The sequence below is a fragment of the Oncorhynchus mykiss genome, chromosome 11 (genome assembly GCF_057628025.1).
Source record: "Oncorhynchus mykiss isolate SJ-2025 chromosome 11, ASM5762802v1, whole genome shotgun sequence".
In the NCBI taxonomy this organism is placed as follows: domain Eukaryota; kingdom Metazoa; phylum Chordata; class Actinopteri; order Salmoniformes; family Salmonidae; genus Oncorhynchus; species Oncorhynchus mykiss.
In genome coordinates, this window is record NC_143032.1 from 12890151 (window position 1) to 12897116 (window position 6966).

Sequence of the window (6966 nt, forward strand, 5' to 3'; positions counted from 1 at the left end):
TTTTGTGGGTGGTATCTGTGTTTTACTTTACTAGTAATATTTTTGACAACGTTTACTTCATGACATTCCTAAAGAATATAATGTACTTTCTACTCATACATTTTCCCTGACACCCAAAAGAACTTGTTACATTTTGAATGTTTAGCAGGACAGGAAAATTGTCAAATTCACGCACTTATCAAGAGAACACATGGTCATCCGTACTGCATCTAATCTGGTGGACTCACTAAACACAAGTGTATTGTTTGTAAATGTTGGAGTGCGCTCCTGGCTATCCATAAATGTTCAAAACAAGACAATGGTCCCATCTGCTTAGCTTAATATAAGGAATTTGAAATTATTTATACTGTTACTTTGATACTTAAGTATATTGAAAACCAAATACTTTTAGGCTTTTACTCAATTAGAATTTTACTGGGTGACTTTCACTTTTACTTGAGTCATTTTCTATGAAGAGAACAGTCTATAACTTGAGTGGCTCTAGTCTTCGAAAAAAAACATGTTTTGTCTAAAAGACTCGTACATACCATAAATGGAACTTCTACAAGCACCTCTGTCCAACCACAAACCTCTTCCTGCAATACACAAAAAATCGGAAGCACAACATTTTTTAGAGAAACAAAAGTGATTTTCAGTCTGTGTGCAGCTAAATGGCAACAGCCATGGAATCAATCAGTTGTTCAATATGTCTGGATCTACTGAAGGATCCAGTGACTCTTCCCTGTGGACACAGTTACTGTATGGGCTGTATTAAAGACTGCTGGAATCAGGATGATCAGAAGGGTGTCCTGATCAGCTGTCCCCAGTGCAGATAGACCTTCATCCCGAGGCCTGTTCTGAAGAAAAGCACCATGCTAGCAGAATTGGTGGAGAATCTGAAGAAGACAGGACTCCAAGCTGCTCCTCCTGCTCACTATTATGCTGGACCTGGAGATGTGGCGTGTGATGTCTACACCGAGAGAAAACTCAAAGCTGCCAAGTCCTGTCTGGTGTGTCTGGCTTCTTAATGTGAGTCTCACCTCCAGCCTCACCATGAATCTCCTGCCTTTAAGAAGCACAACCTGGTCAAAGTCTCCACACAACTAGAGGAGAAGATCTGATCTCGTCATGACAAAATACTGGAGATGTACTGCCGTACTGATCAGCAGTTTATCTGTCTGCTGTGTGTGGTGTGTGAACATAAAGGTCACGATACAGTCTCAGCTGAATCAGAAAGGACTGAGAGACAGGTAAGGACAATATGTAATTGCTGCTCACTTTGAAAATACCATTCATTACTGAATATTAGTGACTACTGTACAACATAGCTTGGAAGTCAGCCAACACCCAATCATCTAGCTGTGCTAATATACACACTCACGTGATGTAACATTTACTGAGACCTAAAGAGTTGCATTGGCTCATTCAGTTAATACCTAGGCTTTGGGTTAGCAGGCTAATGCACTTTTCTGGCATGCAGGAGACCCTGGATCGAACCTGATCAGTCACATTCATACAGACACCTGCATACCTTTTCCTCCATAATGCATAGACGATGACCTATCATAAGGTTTGATATGTTTTCACTAAGACAATCACTTGTACAAAGGAACCATGGAAAGACATTTGCTTATCTGCAGAGCTGCCAGCTGGGGGAGGAACAGCAGAAATCCAAACAGAGAATCCAGAGGAGAGAGAAAGAGATACAGGAGGTGAGACAAGCTGTGAAGTCACTCAAGGTGAGTGTTGACCATTTATATGTATTCACTTAGCAGATAGTCCTTTCTAAATTGACTTACTCTTCCTAAACTAAACTGAGGTAAAACTGGAAGTTTTGGGATGTGCTGGGCCATGTTCCTTTCTGTTTGTCTTAACAGAACTCTGCACAAGCAGCAGTGGAGGACAGTGAGAAGATCTTTACTGAGCTGATCTGCTCCATTGAGAGAAGGTGCTCTGAGGTGAAGGAGCAGATCAGAGCTCAGGAGAAGGTGAAGGACTCCTGAAGCAGGAGATGTATGAGCTCAGGAGGAGAAAAATTGAGCTGGAGCAGCTCTCACACACACACAACATCCAATACCTCCAGGTGACATCACTGGTTCTTTGTCCACAGCCTCAGGTGTACTGTTGAATGTGAGATTTTAGTTTTTCTCAACAATAATCTTGTCTGATCTGTCTCTGTAGAGTTTCCAGTCTTTTTGTGTCTCTCCTGGAACTGAAGCCTTACCCTGCATCACTGTTATGTTCAGAAAGCAGTCTCTGGACTGAAAAGTCAAGTTGAAAACATCTGATCTGGGGAAATTATCAACATCTCTGTAAAAGGTTGGTAACATAAACTATTTGGACAGTGGAGCTACAATTTGTACATTTGGCTCTATACTTGAGCATTTTGGGGTTGAGATCAAATGTTTAATTAGGCGACAGTTCAGAATGTCACATATTATTTGAGGATATTTTTTATACATACGTTTTAGAAATTAAAGGACTTGATTTATGTTGTCCCCCATTTGAATAACGTTTTTTCATAAGTATTTGGACAAATTCACTTAGAGAGTGTTCAAGTAGTTCCAAGTTGAGCTTTTGGTCCCATATTCCAAGTACGCAATGACTACATCAAGCTTGTGACTCGACAAACTTTTTGGATGTATTTGCAGTTTGTTTTGGTTGTGTTTCAGATTATGTTATGCCCAAAATAAATGAATGGTGAATAATTTATTGCGTCATTTTAGAGTCACTTATTGTAAATAAAGAATACTTGATGTTTCTGTTTTCACTTCTACATTCATGTGGATGCTACCATGATTATGGATAATCATGAATGAATAGTGAATAATGATGAGTGACAAGGTTACAGAGGAACAAATATCATGCACCCCAAAAAAAATGCACGTTAATTTAGAAGTGTTCAGAAACAAGTGATTCCAAAATGGAATGATACATTATTGTCCATTGAGTTCCTATTTGGCAAAACATAATCTGAAACACAACCAAAACAAACTGCAAATGCATCCAAGTTTGTAGAGTTACTAGCTTGATGTAGTCATTGCGTGCTAGGAATATGTGACCAAATACTAAACTTTTGACTACTCTAATAGACAATAAGTAAATGTGTCCAAATACTTAAGAAAGAAAAATGTATTCAAATGCATGGACTACATACATAAAGTGCTTTAATTTCTTGATCTCAAATCCAAAGAGCCAAATTCATACACTTTAGCTTCAGAGGGGAGCATATCTGGTCACTGATATAACTAATTACTAAAACTAATGACCTAAACCTCTTTCAACCACTGACCCCTTTGACTTTTTGTAATGTTTATGTCATGATCAGTATTGAACAGTGATATTTGATTTCCTGTGTCTGCATAGTGACAAAAGTTCACATTGTTACACCTGAGCCCCATTATCCACCGTCATTTGGAGGACCTCAGTCTGGACTGTCATTTGGAGGACTGGCATCACGTAGGAATGACATCACCTGTCAGGAGACAAGGCCTGAACCCAAGACCAGAGAGGAGTTCTTAGAATGTGAGTAAAGGACACACTGTGCATCTGCATGTACACAGACACAAGCACGCACACACACACACACACACACACACACACCTAGATGCACAAATACATTTCACCAGTTGTATATTTATCCTCAGATTCCTGCCAGCTCACATTGGATCCCAACACAGCATAGAAAGAGCTGTGTCTGTCTGAGGGGAACAGAAAGGTGACATGGAGTAATAAGTTCCAGTCCTATCCTGACCATCCAGACAGATTTACCAACTGCCACCAGGTGTTGTGTAGAGAGGGTCTGTCTGGAGTCTGCTACTGGGAGGTAGAGTGGAGTGGGAAATGGGCTAATATAGCTGTCTCATATAAAGGCATCCGTAGGAGGGGACCTGATGAGTGGTTTAGAAAAAGTCCTCAGGCCTGGTGTTTGAGGTGTGGTATCTCTAGATCCTTCTTCTATCACAATAGTAAACAGTCATAACTGTCCCCTGCTCCAGCAGAGTAGGAGTGTACCTGGACCACAGGACAGGAACTCTGTCTTTCTACAGTGTTTCTGACACAATGCCCCTCCTCCACAGAGTCCAGACCACATTCAATAAGCCCCTCTATCCTGTTTTTATACATTTCATGGATTTGTGAAGATACTGACACCGACACAGTGATTCAATTTGATAAGAATACAGACAGGCTATACATGTTCAAGTAAGATTTTAAAATCACTAATCCATGTTTAACATCCCAGTCCTCCTAAAATGTGGACCATAGACTCTGAGATTTGTCATGCAAGACATACTAGTAGGATTAACGTTTTGATTCTGATTTTGTCACTAAACATACACTACCGTTCAAAAGATTGGGGTCACTTAAAAATGACATAATGCAATTATGTTAGCACAGCTGAAAAATGTTGTTCTGATTAAAGAAGCAATACAACTGGCCTTCTTTAGACTAGTTGGGTATCTGGAGCATCAGCATTTGTGGGTTCGATTACAGGCGGGTTCGATTGTCAGTCTATTATTGTTCTGAGAAATGGAGGCTATTCTATGTGAGAAATTGCCAAGAAACTGAAGATCTCTTACGACGCTGTGAACTACTCCCTTCACAGAACAGCGCAAACTGGCTCTAACCAGAATTAAAAGAGGAGTGGGAGGCCCCAGTGCACAACTGAGCAAAAGGACAAGTATATTAGAGTGTCTAGTTTGAGAAACAGACGCCTCACAAGTCCAACTGGCAGCTTCATTAAATAGTACCCACAAAACACCAGTCTCAACGGCAATAGTGAAGAGGTGAATCCAGGATGCTGGCCTTCTAGGCAGAGGAGTGGGAGGCTTCAGGGGGTGTAGCCGTGGGGCTAGCGGAGAGGTCCAGGGCAATTTCAAAGCCCCCAGGAAAACTTCCCGGGGCAGGCAAAGCTGACTACAGGCAATAAGTGTGGCAGAATGATTTCGAGCCCACAATGGCACCAGTAGACCAGTCAATCGAGGGATTGTGTTGCTGGAGCCAAGAGAATCCCAATACCACGGGAACCTGCGGAGACTCAATTAACAGGAATTGGATCGTCTCGCTGTGGTTCCCTGACACTCGTAGGTTGATGGGGGTGGTATGGTGGGTGACCCGGCCTATAGAGCGCCCGTCCAGCACTCTAACATTCATGGGAATGGGGAGAGGTTGAGTGGGGATTCCCAGCTCGGACGCCAGGGTAATGTCCATAAGACTCACATCGGCTCAGAGTTGATGAGTATCTGGAGAGACTTGGACTGGTCCCCCCACAGCAGGGTGGCATGGAGAGGGGGGCGAGTAAGGGGAGAAGCAAAATTGTCCTTAAGACCCACCAGAGTACTCATCAACTCAGAGCCGATGTGAGTCCTGAAGGGACAGGTAGACACATAACGACTGGCAGCACCGCAATACAGACAACTCTGGGTCTGGGTGTTAAGTCTGCGTACGCGTTTGGCTGTAGACCGCCTAGCCCTGCCGAGCTGCATCGGCTCGGGAAGAGGTAAATCGACAGTCTTCGAAGGTTCTTGGAGGAACTTGGGTAAGCTCGAATCCTCTCGGGGTCTTCCGAAGTTCATTAGATGCAGGGTGGGATCGTTGAGTGAGCGATTGGGACATCTTCTCCCTCCTACATTCCCGTAGACGTCCATTGATCCGGATGGTTAAGGCAATGAATGATTCGAGATCCGTCGGTAGTTCCAGGACTGCAAGCGCGTCCTTTACTTCCTCCGATAATCATTGCAGGAGCGTGTTGAACAGCGCTTCCAGGATCCAGGCACCCTACGCTGCTAGTGTGCGGAACTCCACCGCATAGTCTGCCACACTGAGGGAGTCCTGCCGAAGCTGGAGTAACTTCCGGGCAGCCTCTCTCCCTGACACCGGAGCCTCAAACTTTATTCACCTCCACCACGAAACCCTCCAGACTGAAGCATACGGCTGATTATTGTTCCCAAACAGCCACAGCCCAGTCGAGGGCCCTCCTGGACATGGGAGGGCCCTCGCCTGGGCTGTGGCTGTTTGGGAAGCGTGATGAGGTACGCTATCTTAGAGCGGTCCGAGGGGAAGGAAGAAGGCTGCAGCTCCATAACGAGGGAACACTGAGCGAGAAACGCCCGACAGGTGCACGACTCAAAGCGCTCCAGGGGAGGTAAGTGGGGTTCCCAGGAAACCGGGGTGACGACTCTGCTACCAGCCTGGTTACTGAGGGGCTGGGAGGTTACCGTCGTGGTAGGCTGCCTAGTACACAGCCCACGGATTTGCTCCCGCAATGTTTCCAATGCTAGTTTGTGACGTTAGGCCACGTCCTGGAACCCTTCCATCAGACCATGAAGCAACTCCTTGTGCTAACCAATGGTGGCTCCTTGGGAGGAGATGGCATTGCGGAGCTGGTCCAAGTCTGCTGGGTCAAGCATGGCGAGTTCATACTATCATGTTTTAATGTATGACCCAGGTGCAGACAGTGTTAAAGAAATAAAAGTTTATACTTTAAACGGGGGCAGGCAAAAGACGGGTCAAGGCTGGCAGAGGTCAATAATTCAGAGATGGTATTATTATTTAGGCACCGGAACAGCAGGCGGGCTCAGGGTCAGGTCAGACAGAGGTGTGTAATCCAGATTAGAGGCAAAGGTACAGGACGGCAGCAGGGCTCAGGGTCAGGGCAGGCAGGAAAGGTAAAACTTTGGAAACTAGAAAACAGGGACAATAGCAAAGACAGGAGCAAGGGAAACCACTGGTAGATTTGACAAAGAAAATGAACTTGCAAAGCAACTCCTTGTTTCTTCAAGTAGAAAACACAGGTATAAGTACTCGGGGGATAATGGGGAAGATGGGCAACACCTGTAGGGGGGTGGAGACAAGCACAAGGACAGGTGGGACAGATCAGGGCGTGACAAATGGCACATACATTAAAAAGCTCACCCCCACTACCCCATTTGACATATAGCAACAAAAGTCTCTACTGTGTTTGTGAAAAGCTAAGAATTTCGTCAA

General features: G+C 44.4%; 1 pseudogene; it reads left to right on the forward strand.

Annotated features, from left to right (window-relative positions):
- Nucleotides 1–650: 650 nt before the first annotated feature.
- On the forward strand, nucleotides 651–5419 carry LOC110536550 (E3 ubiquitin/ISG15 ligase TRIM25-like; annotated as a pseudogene).
- The last annotated feature ends 1547 nt before the right edge of the window (nucleotides 5420–6966 follow it).